The 14,313-nt window shown below is 38.7% G+C and overlaps 1 protein-coding gene and 1 long non-coding RNA gene across 12 annotated transcripts in view; one reads left to right on the plus strand and one right to left on the minus strand.

Annotated features, from left to right (window-relative positions):
• C1H12orf75 (chromosome 1 C12orf75 homolog) overlaps positions 1–14,313 on the minus strand; it is a 219,219-nt gene that overhangs the window by 159,944 nt on the left and 44,962 nt on the right. The window lies entirely within an intron of this gene.
• LOC119713295 (uncharacterized) lies at positions 794–14,046 on the plus strand. Of its 2 annotated transcripts, XR_005260389.2 has the most exons (4): positions 794–985; positions 7,747–7,886; positions 8,545–8,718; positions 13,509–14,046. It is a non-coding gene; the product is annotated as an uncharacterized lncRNA (long non-coding RNA). The 2 variants fall into 2 exon arrangements; XR_011809539.1 differs by lacking the exon at positions 13,509–14,046 and having other exon boundaries at positions 795–985; positions 8,545–13,485.

Consider the following 14,313-nt stretch of genomic DNA (forward strand, 5'->3'; position numbering starts at 1 on the left):
TATCCCATTTGAATGCAAAGTAAATACCCAGAAAAGTAGAAGGTACAGTAGGAAAAAATCTACCATATTCCATTAGTACCAAAACTTGACCTCACAATATTGTTTCAATTGTGCTTATGCTAAATGCTATGTGGATATATATTTACCTGGTACCATGCAGATTCCTATCCTCCATACCAACTCAATGAAGATACAGTTTACTCCCCCCTTTCAGCACTGATGTTCTTACTGTAATCACTGAGTTTCTGAAATATGGAATTAATCTGGGCTGCATGGCTCAAAGCTTGCCACAGACAATACCAAAGTTCAGGAAGGCACATACAAAATGAGGAATTATGGTTGCTGTTCTAGATATGGCTCTCATCTATAGTTTGTTATCAGTACAGTCACTATCAATAGAATTGTAGCATTTTATATTTATTTCAGCATTTCAACTTTTAAAGACGTAACATGCACAAATATCCCCTTTTCTTTCTCCTTGAGCTCTGGTGGTTTGCTTCCTTATCTAAGATACTGATCCAGAGCACACTGAGGGCAACTTTGAAGACAGGCTCAAGAAGCAAAAGTAGTTACAATGCATGTAGGCATTTTATTATCTCTTTTTTTGTGTATTTTCTGAAGTGAGATAATGTCTGCTTTTTTTTTGTTGCAAACATGTTGCTATCTTCTATCTCTTAACATGCCTACTGAGACCCTGTACATTCCAGCGATATTTTAAACCAGAAGGTCTTAAAGTACAGGTCATGACACATTGCCTGAGGTTCATAAACCTATTCCCTTTCACCATCCCCAGACTCCCACTGAAACAGACTTAGTCACTTGCAAATAGTCCTCCTCCGATACCAGCAGCACTCTATAAATCACTGCACCCATTCCTGCATGCATGCTTTGAAGCACCATGGGAATCAGCCCAGAGGATTCTGGGGCACATCTAAGAAGGACAGATGGAAAATAAGCAATCGTGGAGACACAGCAGGGAGTAGGGGTGAGTACACCTCATCACATCTATTAGCAAGACAGGTGATACCAAAGAGCTTATGATCCAGTTAAGTTTTTAAGTGTCCAAGGATTACTGAAGGGCACAGACTGAGGGAGACATATCAAAACTCACTGGGAACAAGACTCAAAAGTATTTTCTGAGTGGGTCTGCCCCTTGGTGGCACAAGGGCACAAACCTTATTTGAAATACATGAGAACTGTGATCCCTGGCTATTTTATAGGAGAACAAAAAAATGCATTTGGAAAACTCCATCTTCCCCTTACATCCTCAAATTGTCAAGTGACCAATTGATGAAATCCTTTGAATCTGCTTTGACAGTGAAGGTGACAAGTGATTCCCCATACAGCACAGCCATGTGTCCTATTTCTCCAGCATGTTTGGCTGAGAACTTCTTGAATCTTCTGATAACTTCCTAAAATTAATTATGACTGTGGTCTTTAAAAAAAAAAAAAAAAAAAAAAAAAAGACCCAAAAGACCCTCTTGCATTGTACCACACAGGTATGTAGCACATAGTTGCTGACGAGCAATAAGTCACATGTCCATGGCAGAGGGAAACAAATTATGTTGTACTTGAAATGTAAGTCACATATGCGTGTGACGTGACAGATCTGCAGAGCTGCTTTCATTGGGAGTGTTTTCCTTAGGGCTGTGGGCACTTCAGTGCAACTTTCTTAACCTTTTGGTACAGGCTGATAGCAGAAAAAAAGCCAGTCACAGATGATCCTTTGTAGGGTGGTGTGGAAGATGATATGGTTTAGGTCAGAAGGGAAATTAGTGCAGTCTTCTGGCTGTGTCACTCGATAGCTCTAAAGGCTTGTTTTTGAGGACAGATTATGTTTGAGATGTCTATATGGAAAGTGAAAAGTGAAAGCCTTTCAGCACAGTAAAGATTCACAGAGAAAGGTGATAGCTTTGCTTATACCAGTTCATAATGTCCCTTTCTACAAACTTTTCCTTATTTATATACTTAGATCATCATGGCTCCAACATCATTACTATTGTATCAAAATATTTAAATATTTCAAGATATAGAAACGATCTCTGTACTTCAAATAAAGTAACACACTGGCAAAATGGTGTCCCAAATTAATGCATCTGCTGGATCTGAGGGAAGATTCTCACATGGATTTCAGGGAACCTGACAGAAGGAAGTGGTTTTAACCTTCTTTGTCCAAAAGGAGCATACAAATTATTTCTTGACGTATTCTGAGCATTTTCATGAGTACCAGTGAATAGGAAGTTCTCCAGCAGGCATGTTTTTCCTAACCAGGTTTTCAGATGACTTTGCATATATCTGCCAGATTTATCACTGACTGATTCATTAAGCATCCACTTCAGACCTCTCTGATCTAGTTTCATAAAAAAAACATACAGTTATAAGAGGTAGGCAGGTAGGCATTTTTCCTCCTGTGATCTACCCTTACCTCAGACCAATACCTCTTTGAAATGGCCACTGCCAGTCCTTGGTACAGAGCCAGTACTTTGAAAACAGATATTGTAGATATTTGCTGGTTATTTCCTGTTCCTTACTGTTTGGATGATTTAATCTAGCAGGGTGAGAATGAACTTCATTAAACATCCCATCTTGTAGTTATATTCACTCTTTTCCATTTTTTCCTCTCACTTTGTTTTTATGCTGTTGTAGGACGACTGCCTTCTACTAACTTTTTCCTGGCTACTAATGCTGTGAATTAATCTAATAGCAAACTGTCAAAGTCTAGTAGTTTCCTCTGTGTGCCAAGGACACCTAATGAGTTTGTGTCCAGTTGCCTCTCTGCAGGAATATTCATGATGTCTACAACCTCCTCCACAGGAGCAGCTGAGCTATCTTGAAGTTCTCCTTCTTCTGCCATGTTTCACAATTGCATTTTTCATAGAAGAAAAATGAAATTATCTGGTAACTAACTAAGGAGCTTGTGTTGAAAGCTCCAATACAAAATACCAACTGGAGTGAGGCTGGCCTGGACACCATAGGCAGGTAGCTACCTATACTCATCCCCCAGTCCATGGATCCTACTGTAGCTGCATGTTTACACACTGTACAGCAATGCCCCCAGGTGCTATTGGGACAAAGCACAAAGTCTCTGTGGAAGCTTAAATTTAAAAAAAAAAAAAAAAAATCATAAAAATTTCAGAAAAAAAAAACAAACAAACATATTTTTAACTTGCATCTGTACAATCCAAAGGTAACTAGTAAATCTTACTGACAGCAATTCCAAACTCACATTAGGGACAGAGGTTAGTTCTCATTTTTGTGTGTGTTTCAGACTAACGCAGCAGTGTAATTCAGGGAAATATTCAACCCACAGCTGCTTTTAAATAGTTTACAAAAGACTGTATCATTTGCAATGACAAGGTTAAGCCACTGGCACATGCAGTCACTGCTTTATCACTAACATGGGTCCTTTTTTTAGCACATTCCGGCCCACAGCCCTGGGGGAGCATATAATAACTTGTGGCACTGTTTTAAAAATAAAGTCTTTGTAAATGCCAACCACAATAACCTTAAGGCCTGCAGTGACTATTCTGAGAAAAAACACCTTATTATTACAGAGACATCTCATAATACTTCAGCCATGAAAGACTGACCTGAGCAGGCTGTCCTGTCACGGCTGTCCTGGTTTGAATTTTCCTCAAAATTCCTCTGCTGACAAATAGGCTTAGCTAGTTCATCTTTTTTAAAGGTACACTCAATAGAGAAAAACTACAGGAACCTACATCCTACTTTCTGAAGTTCTGAATCCAAGGTGAGACTTCTCTTCCACGGTAAAATGTTCAGAAACTCCTATGATTTTAGTTCTAAAGCAGAAATATAGGTGTTCTAAGATGCCTTCTTCATACTACCAATTTATCAAATCTTTATTTAACTGGTTTTGTAATTGAAACACAGGATCAACAGCAAGGTTGGATGTGCCAGTTCTGATTGTGAAGTTTCCTTAAAAGTGTATTTTGAAAAATAATTGCTGCAAAATAAAATGCAGTAAACATGCAACATTTCCACGTCATTACTAGGGTAAAGCTGGAACTACAGATGTACTAAAATGGAGGTTAATGCAACAGTTGCACCAACTGCCAAGTACAGCCAAGCTACCGATTACTGGCAACAATTCAGCAAGCTAGAAGTTATCTTTATCTCTTTTGGCTTGACAGAAGGATTAAGCTTTAACTGTTTTGAGAGCTGGGAAGGGTGTAAAGGAAGTGTCTGTCTTCCATAAATCATGATGAAATAGGACAGATGATAAGTATGAAAGAACACCTAAAAGCAAAGAAATTATATTTATTTATATTTAATTGGTGATATTGTATCTGATTGTGAAGATTTCAGAATCCTCTGGCTCCTATAAATACTACATTGTTTTTATGTTGTCTTCAATTTGTTTGGAATCAACTTGACTTTTTTTTTTTGAGAATTCCTTATATACACAAAACGCTCTAATGACCTGGAGTTACTAACTGTTTATCCATAGACTGCACTACATGAGCCAGATGAGGAGCAGGACTGAAACAGATGCAGCCGTCCCACTGACAGTCATCACAGCTGGACTTAGGTTAAATCATTCTTTAACTATTGCAGAGGATGTTCTTCAAGCTGGAAACAGTAGCTCTCACAGGTGGACTCTGCCAGTGCTGAACAGGGGTTGTAGGATCGAAGTTCCAGTGTGGACATGCTTACCATGAGATATCAGGGCAACACTGGTCTCACCAGCTTTAGATTGATGCCTACCTAGCTACTTCTAATGTATGTTAGTGGTCTGGTCAGTGTAGATATTTGTCCTGCATTAAGGACATTGTCAGCAACTTAGGCACTCAAATTTTAATATCTGACCCAGTCATCAATAGTGTGTGTGCTTATGAACACATATGAACAAGTGTGTGTTGATATTTATGGCCTTTTACAAGGTGTTATACATTCTAACAGAGAGGATAGCCATAATTAAGTAAGAAATTTAGTTTAGTTAAAGCCTCTTAGTCACTATGTTGTCCATGCAAATTGCAGACTTCTAAAAAAAAGCATCTAAAAAAATTAACTATAGCCTACAAATTACTAACCCCAATAAACTCTTTAAATGACTGCAAATTATTTTCTGCCAAGCATTAGCAATTACACATTAATTTTCTTCCAACCTCTTCCCCACTCCTATAATTTCTTGTGTTTAGACACTATTTAATTCAGTTATCTCTTGTGTTTCATCATTTCTTTCACATATAACCATGTTTTTATGATTGTTATCCTGCCTGCAGAAATATTTGTAGGCTACAATTAGCACCTTTTATGACACTGTAGTTGTTATAAACAATGAACTTGGTCTTTTCCATCATGCTATCGTGATATGCAATGAGAAGCAGCACAGAGAATTTCTAAACATTAAAAACGTTTAGAAATGTTCAAAAACTCGCTTGTTCAGTGCAGCAAGAAAAATAGCTACTATTGGACTCTTCCCTATCAAATTTAGAAAAATAGAAGACAAAATATTTATTTCTGAATATTCCTAATTGTACAAAATTTATAGAATAATAAGGCTTTAATCAAGTTCAGCATTAGGAAAGTATTTTCCCTTCTCAGCTATTTATTCTCTTAGTGGGTCTAACCCTCCCGGCATACACATGAGATGACTAATAAACCAGTTGGTGTGAGCACAGAGCTGTACAGGGGAAGGGCAAACCATAACACAAAGAAACTGAGTGAACTGCTCAAACTGAAATGCTCCCGGTGTCAGATGAGTGACTAGAGGCCAAGAGGTCCTGGCTGCCAACTCCTGTGTTGAGACTGCTAGACAAAACTTATTAATCACTCACTTGCACAACCAAACTTGGAAAAGAAAAGAAAAAAAAAAAAAAAGAAAGAAAGAAAGAAAGAAAAAAAAAAAAAAAAAAAACACACAGGAAAGGACAATAAGGTGAGCTGATGAATAGTGGAGCAGATATCTCTTCTAGTTGACTATCTCTGAGCTGATGATGACAGCTAGAAGGGATCCCTTTCTAACAACTGTCTTATTGCTATTCAACAAAGTTCAGTAGGTGATTTCAGGGTATTTTGAGCTTGCATCATTAAAGTAATGCAATAGGTAATATACTAATTACCAGGATAATCAAATAACTTCACTCTCTTATTGGACACAGGAACTGAACTTCTCAGAATATTTCCATCCAAACTCATTGATCATGGTGGTTCTCCCATGCCAGTTGAAGTAATAGAGCTGTCTTTACTTTCAGAAATTTCAACTCTAGAAGAAAACTAGAAGTAGTACTTCAAACCTGATTTCACAGAAATTCTTTATAGATAATGCCACGTCTGTAAGCAGGCTGAATGGAAGCTGCTTCAAAGTCAATTTAAAGATGATAATCTAAATGTAAGCAACAGAAGAATTAGTTGTGAGAATTAAATATTCCTTAAAAATATGATCGCAACTTCTAGTATCTATTCAAATAATCCTAGCAAAGGTCTGAATGTCATTAAAAGCAACACACACACACAAACATAACCAGAAACCAAACAGCCAATGTAAAGAGCATGACTACCAGAGATCAATGAAAGTACAGAAGAATTAATCACTTGAGACTCTTTCAGGTGGATGACAACTTTGATAAAAGTTTTTTTGTTTGGTTGGTTGGTTTTGGTTTTGTTTTGTTTGTTTGTTTGTTTTTGCTGAGGAGCTGGTTAAACTGACTTCTCAAATAGGGTAACAATAATCCATTCAAAGATATGTTAATGGTTTTTGAATAAAAATCCAATCCAGAACCCCAGTAGAACTTTGCCTTTGAAAGTTTTCCCTGTGTTTTTTTTTTTGTTTGTTTGTTTGTTTGTTTGTTTTCCAATAGACCTGTATTTTCTGACACAAGTATACAGGCTAGAGACAACAACTCAACAACTTGCTTTGTAAAGCACTGTGAAAGGTACACATACAGCAGGGCTAAAGCCTGACTGGACCCAGTGAATGATCTCTGTTCTCCCTGAGTGCCCCAGGCAGTCTGATGGATGCTCATGGCAATATATCCAGCCAGAAAACAGAATGCATTAAATTCAGAAGCTGACTCCACACACGTGTACAAGTGCATGACTCCCTGTCAACTTGCAAAACCAGGGCTGTATAAGCAAGAACTGCATTCCTCAAGACAGGGAGTCATTTTTATGCCTTCTGCCAAAGGAAAAATCTACAAAATGTGTGTGGAACCCACCTAACCAATGTTATTGCCTTTTTCCAACAAGCCTGACTTCTCAGCCCACAGCCTATTCTAGAGGCAGAGCACTACACACAGCGCTGGAGGAACCAATTCTGTGTTTTTATGACCACAATCCAAAGCCCAGCCAGGCTGCAGAGGTGCCCTACGAGATTAAATTGATCTCAAAGGCATGCCAGACCTGTGATATCTGTGAGCTGGTTACCTACATAGACTTCTCCACAGAATTCAATGTGGAATACTCTAAACTGTGTGAAACACGCATACATTGAATAGAGCTGTCAAGGATTTTTTGACTTGCTAGATTTGAACATCCTTGTTATTTCACTTATTTTTACTGGAGACAAATCAAAAAGCTAGCTAATTATATCATGCAGTGAAAGTAGACAATGTAAAGGGCCATCAAAGAACAGACGTTCTATAAATCCTTATAATATACTGAAAGGATGCAAGGCTCAATCTGGCAGCATTTCACGGGTGGCAATGGAAGTTCTTTGATGGAAACTTTTCTCTCAAAGGGAGGGTTTTCCAAGGCTCATTAATCTAATGCTCTCTGCTGTTTCAGGTACGCAGCACTGGACAAGAGGAGAGGTGGAAAAGAAGGCACCTTTTGTACCAAGAAAAGCTAGCTATTCATTTCTTTATCTTTCATGATCCCATTAACCCGTTCATGGCATCACCTTTTCTAAATGTCTGGAGGTTAAGGTAAACCAGTTATTTTCTCCCAAAGTATAGCTTTCCAAACCCAGCAAGTATTATCTCAGTTTTTAGCTCAGTGTTTTCTGGGGTGAAGCAGGACACTGCTCATAGTAGGCACACTGCCTGTAGCCCACCCACCGTTAACTTTCACCTCTCGGGAGGGATGCTTGAGCCGTGTTTCCCTCCCCAGGCAGCAGACTCTGCCTAAGGAACTGCAAACAAGTGACAGCCCCAAATCTTCCATGCAAGGCATGGGACTGGCTCTATGTATGCAATATATTTCAAACCCACTGTTCCTGAGCTCTAAAGTGGAACAGGACTGATACATATGCTTACTACCCAGGCAGGTTTCTCACCAGGAGGCTGTGAGATTGCTTGTGCATCAAAGAAGCACAAATTCCCTTGGCTCCAGCAGCCCCAGGCTGCTCTGGGAAGTGTTGCGATGTGCATTGCAGCAGTTTCCTAGCCCCAGCTAGAGCAAGTGAAACCTTAATCTGCAGCTCCCAGAGCTCATCCTAAACTCTACAGCCATACTGACTTTATCCCCTCTCACATTGGATTTGGAGTTACATAAAACTGATGAGGAGAAAAAAAGACTAGGAAAATGTGTGAAGTGAAAAAGAAAATACCCCAGTATGCTAATGTTCTGCTTCATCTTCAACAGCCAGATTTTGCCTTAAACTCCACTCTACGAAATAAGTGTCACCAGACTGTTCCTCTCCCCTCGCAACCGCCTGAACTCTGCCAAGAGGGGAGACTGACAGCCCTTATATAAAAACAAGAGTGAATCCCTGTTTCTGGGAAAGTAATAGAAGACATCCCTTGAATTTGAATGCTTGTGAGTTTTTTCTACACATCAGTGCATTCCCATGGAGGCTATTTCCCCCAGTTTCTGCTATACGTTTATGCTGTTTGAACTGCTCCGGATTTCCCATGCCAAAGTGGCAAGATCAGGGAGAGTTTTCTCTAAAGACCCACTATATCAACTCTCCTAAGTTCCTCATTATTATGGTTATATAAACTCTTGAAAAATATAAATTAATCTCTTTTCGGCAACTCACAGCCACTCAGAATTTGACAGAAGTGGGAAATCACAGTTAGAAAAACTAAATCCTGCCTTTGTTTCCTGAACTTTAAACTACAGATTAATTTGACAGATGTCTGAGCCTCATTAATATTGCTATTGTCTGTCTCTGAATAATAACTCTGATGATCATTATGCTGTTCTGAGACATGCATATTTTAATAGTATGCTCATTACTATAAAAAATGTAAACCACATTAACTGGATTTTTTTTCACACTGTCATGAAAAACACATTTGAAAGGGGGGGTTGGTGGGTTGTAATGTTTCCAAGTCTATGAAAAACTGTAGAAAGAATTGGAAAACACTTGAAATTTGTTGGTAAGGAACTGCCATCACTGGGAATGTTTTCACCTTATTCTACGGGCTCTTTGCATAGCAAAGCTGGATCAACTTCACAAGAGTCCACTGACACTGAGACTATACCAGAATGGCTGAGCAAGAGGAATTCCTGGAGGAACATGACCACAGCCAGCTCACTTCCATGTTCTGGTGATATCTGACTCCTACAATGGCTTTGCGATACCACAAGCTCTTAGGCACAATCTCAAGCATCCCTAACACCTCTCTTAAATGCTCTGAGAGCCTTGCTGGTCCTACGGCACTTTTTTCTTGGAGGAGCCATCATTTTGCCCCTACTGTTCAAGTGCAGCCTGATTCAGACCCAGAGTTCTGGCCTGCATAGGGTCACTTTCAGAAGCAGTTGAGCAAATCATCTCCTCATTGCAAAATGTATTTGTACATCATATAAGGCAGCATTTCAGCTTGAGAAACTGTTGCTTATTTGTGTCTTGAATCCAATGGATCCATAGCTTGGGGAGGAGGCAAAAATGGTGATCAAATGAAGCTCTTCAGGTAGGCCTTTTAGGATGAAAAACGAACTGTGGAATTGCATCCAGATTCACTGTCTAAGTCTAACCTTCAAACATATGCCATTAGCTCTACGTGCAATATATTTGCATCCCAGACTGGGATGATGGTCCTCTCTTCAAATCCAGCCCTTTGTACAGAATGGCACTTGTCTCCCTGATCTGGGCATAGCAACCAACATCACCCACCCTCCTAAATCTTCCACCCTCCTAAATGCACACAACCTTCTACTTTCTATTCATCACAGATAGACAGAATCAGAAGTGTGTCTGGATCTATTAGATCTTTAGTCTCCTTAATTTAGCTGAAACCCAACAGTTTCTACTTTCTAATCTCACAACCTGGGAAATGAAAAAAAAAATTGGTGGGTTGGTTTCTTTTTTTTGTTGTTGTTGTTTGTTTTGTTTTGTTTTGTTTTTAATGCAAGAGGTAAAGGAGACCTGGCTGGAAGAAATATAGGAGAATTAATGTACCCACATTTATATGTAATCTTTTCAGAAACTCCATTTTGGTTTGGGAATATGTGCAGTTCACTTAGTCTACTTCAAATCCCTAAAAGATCTCAGGAGGACAAATAAAAGATGACAGATTTGAGGCTTTCAAGGTTTTCTGTATAGAAGGAAAGATTCCAAGGGACGGCCTCTGCTTTCCCAGCATTACCTTTTCCTCCACGTTTGGAGGAGGTGACAAGAATCGTTCTAAGAAATGCATGAGCAAGAAAAAAAAGAAATCATCTCTCAGGCCCAATTAAATATGTTTGTCTAGTTTTTCATTCCAATCAAGTCTTATAGGAATTTGCTGGGATGAGATTACTATTCCTACCACCCAAGCTAACCATGAGCATTACTGACTGATGTTCCTTTATTCAGATTTGCCAAAATTCTCACTCTGATTAAGTTTTCTCCATTTTTGTCCTGAAGAGGGTTAGAGGGTTCTATTAATACCTCCCCCTCCTCTTTTTTTTTTTTTTTTTCCTTTTTTTTTTTGGCAGTCTGTTCTAAAATGCTAAATCCTTATTTCCTCAGCAGGGGTATAATATCTTCTCTTATTAAAAATACTGAAACACAAGCTTACCCAGAGGTGTGTTTTATTTGACATGAAGAGATTCAGTAAAAATGCTTCCCTGGGAGAGCTAGTGTTTCAGCCATCCTGCAAGGATTTGGCAAGTGTTTCAAATGTTCTGCTGGACTCTCCGTTTGAGATTTTATTAACCCCTTTCAAAAATGGTAATTTCCACCATTTCCAAGTGCAGATGGATGGAAATTTCCAAGTCTATTGTCTGGAACTATGACACAGGCAAAGAGAAAGACTGAATCGCTTGATTAATCACTGGGGAATGGAGAGAATATGGATGATAAAAATATATATATATATTTCTAAATCTGGCTACAGCAGCACTTTACAAATAGGCAGTGAATTTGGCCTCCTAAGACAGTGACCACCAAAGTGTTCCCATCATCAGCCTGTAATGCTGCGGTGTCTCACTGTGAAGAGGCAGGAGAGAGCTGGGAGTCCCTCTGTTAGAGGTCAAGAGGGTAAGAAAGGAACAGTCAAGGGACAAATTTCAGTAAAGTGACAACAGAGCCCCTAAAGTTCTCACACTTAGCAAGTACAAGGTCATGTGTACTTGAGGGACAAAGGAATAAGGAGATCTCCCACACTGTGTGACAGAAGAGATCTCTGCACCACAACATGGATATCCCAAAGGGCAGATGTTAGCAATGTGCTAGAGAAGTCAGCCCCAAAGCCAAGGTTATTCGTTGAGAGCCCTTGATCATGCTTAAACAGTTTGGACACTTGCCATCTCTCAGCAAAGCCAATACAAGTCTTTCAATTGACTTAAATGGAAATTGGAATGAATCTCTAGGCATAATCTCTTTCAGTTGCTTTCTGTTTACATCATTTCAGATCTCTGTGACAGTTGTCTCTCAGATGTATTTCATTAGGTATTTAGCATTCTACTGAGAAGTTTCCCAATCCACGTTTCTTCTCAAATCTTCCTTTGTAAATCCCAATGAACAAAAATCTTCTCACTTTCCATCTCTGGTTGATTTTTCATTCATCCATCTCTTCCTGCCAGAATCCTGGCTGATGCACTGTCTTTGGATTGTTTAATCAAACTGATAGCTAATAAAATGGATGTCTCATCATCAAATAAATTCTTCCAACCCAACTTTAAAGCCCCAAAGTGTTCTAGATTCTCATCTGGAGTAAATCAGTTTTTGCTGATATCAGCAAAGCCTTGCTGGCTTACAGCATTTGAGAATCTAATCTTCTAATCTTGATCAAAGTAGAAAGTGTCTTACTATGATTGCCTACATTTTGTACAAAATGATCACTCTTTTGGCAAGCAAAAAAAAAAAACATCAAAATGTGTGTTCAAACTCTTCCCCAAAGGCATAAATCCCCCTGCTGCTTTTCATCTCAGCCTCCAGAATAGAACACACTCCTGTCATTTATCAAGAAGACAGAAGTAGTATCACATATGCTAACACAATGAAAATGCCTTTTTTCCCATACTGTTGCACCTACCTTAACTGTTCATGCATGGTTTCCTTAAGTTATTTTATTGCTGAATATACAGATATACACTGAAGACAACAGTTACTCTAAAAGTATTGTAGTTATAACTCAATTCAATGTCATATGATAGATCATCTACGACTACTTTCATGTGATCTTTTTTTTGTAACATGGTATTGAGCTATAACTCAATAACCAATACCTACAGTACTTTCAACCAGTGGCCAACCATACCAACACATACGGAATGAACCAACTGCACAGACAAAAATTCATTCCTATGACACCAATGGAGATTTAATGTTTTAAAATTCAGTCCTTTGAAAAACAAGAATTGTTTCTCCAAAACTACATGATACACAGACTGAAAAGCCAAACTGTTGCCAGTTTGGCCTATGGTACAAGAAAAAATGCTCCTTCCAGTTAATAGAACTGTACCTCCACTCTGTGGTGAAATTTGGTCTTCTCCTTAAATGCATATTTTATCACATTCACCAAACAAGCAGAAAGACCAGAATTTAACCAATGGATTGAACTTAACTTCTCTAAATCCATCTGAGAAATCTTCCCTTCACTGTAAATTACTGAAGGCTATAGAGATGTAGCAGTCCAGAAGGGCTGACTATAAGTATCATACGAATGCCTTTTTATTTTGAGGGTAAGAATCTGCCTCAGAGAACTAATTGTGCTTCCTTTTAGTTGATCCAACAGATTCAAATAAAGGTGATATTTATGCAAACACTTTATTATAACTTTTTTTTTTTTCCTTCAGCAAATGGCAAGGTACTCCTAATCCCTGCATCAATGCATTATTAGTAGACTTAAATTCTAATAATCTCAGCTCCTACTTTTCCAGACAATTGAGCTTAAATGTTTCTATTTCACAACCTTCTCCAGCTGCTTGCTGATCAGTTGTTTGGATATTTTTCTCTTCTAGTCCCTCTAGTTGAAGACTAACCGATAGGTTGTCTCTTGCTGCCATACAGTTTATCCCACAAAAGGAACAGGGAAAAGACCCTACAGCCTGAAAGCAAAGGCCCTACAGCCTGAAAGCAAAGACAGGATAAGCACCATGCCATAATCACTCTGTTTTTTGACCTGCTAGGAACACCCCACACTGATCATGCTGAAATCTGTTTTAAATCCATTTAGGTTGTTTTGAGAAAAAGGCCAAGGGGCCATGCCTGCTGCTTCAGGAGACAGAGGAAATGACAAGAACTCCAAGGATATGGCCTCTCCTAGCATGCCTGATTGACAGATCTGTTTTCTGCATTCAATACACTGTAAAAACATTGTAGCAGACTTGGGACTTATTCTTACAGAGAAAAATAATTATGAACAGCATACTATTTGTGTGGATTTTAAAAGGCACAACTGGGACCCTATTAGCTTCGCTAGACTCTCTTTATCTTTACAGAAATGTTCAGTAATTAAATCTTAAAAACAGAGATCAGAGCAAACACAGTCAAAAATCTAAACACAATCTGAAATGCTGATTTGAGTTGGTCAAGTAATTTTCTAAATCCATGGCAACTTCATTAGTTTGTTTTGACTGGAGAAAAACAGTGGGAAAACATTCTACTTCTTTTAAAAACAACATACTGTACTCCTACTTTGAAAAAAAGTGTCATTGCTAAATTAATTTGGATTTGGAAAATAAAGGCTGAAGTACCAAAAATGAAACAAAACTCTTCTCTTGGGCCAAGGTAAGATTTTTTATCTGACTTTTTTTATCCCACCCCCCCTTCTTTTTTTTTTCTGAAAAAGATATAGGATTTACCCCACAACTCCACTTAAGCCTCCTACTGCAGTTAGAATATTTTGCAAGTCTCCATTCTGCATTGTGGGAGAATGAATCACTGATGTTTTTTGACCTTTTATAGCCTAGATGGCTGCAAAGGACCCTACCACGGAAGGCCTCATGTCCCATCAAGGGGAGAGGCCACCCTCAACAGGA

Source organism: Anas platyrhynchos, chromosome 1 (genome assembly GCF_047663525.1).
Source record: "Anas platyrhynchos isolate ZD024472 breed Pekin duck chromosome 1, IASCAAS_PekinDuck_T2T, whole genome shotgun sequence".
Taxonomy (NCBI): domain Eukaryota; kingdom Metazoa; phylum Chordata; class Aves; order Anseriformes; family Anatidae; genus Anas; species Anas platyrhynchos.